The following is a 654-nucleotide window of genomic DNA, read 5'->3' on the forward strand; positions in this document are numbered from 1 at the left end:
ATGTGTGTGTATGTATATCACCATTATCATCATTTAACATCCATTTTTCCCTGCTTGCATGGCCCAGGTGGAGCTTGTCGAGGCAGCTGGATGCTCTTTCTATCACCAACCCTCAAATGTTTCCAAGTACAGTACTATTTCCCCATAACAAAATAAGTTTTCCACAGAAGAACGGAAACAAACAACCTTGCTTGTATAACAGTGATGCTCGTTTACAACCATCATCGGATGTCAAGAAAAGACTACACACACACATATATATATATATATACACACAAAATTCATAGTTCATATGTATGTATATGTGTACGTGTTTTTCATGTGTGTCCATGTGTAAATATGTGTCTGTCTGTCTGTGTGTCTCATTTTCTGCTCTTTACATTGATTTTTCAAAAAATAAAAATCTTGTCTGAGTTCTATGTCTTGTACTTGAAGGGTATGATAAGGGTGGAGAAAAAGAATTGCTAAGATATGTAGCAGACGTTCAAATAAGTATTATGGTTGATACGATCCTCCAAGACCATTCAAGTCGTGCTCCAGTATGACCATTGTCCCATGACTGAAACAGTCTATAAAAGAGTAATATATGTGTTTGTATGTATATATGTGTGTGTATATATATATATATATATATATATATATATATATATATAT

Source organism: Octopus bimaculoides, chromosome 27 (assembly GCF_001194135.2).
Source record: "Octopus bimaculoides isolate UCB-OBI-ISO-001 chromosome 27, ASM119413v2, whole genome shotgun sequence".
NCBI classification, from domain to species: Eukaryota; Metazoa; Mollusca; class Cephalopoda; order Octopoda; family Octopodidae; genus Octopus; species Octopus bimaculoides.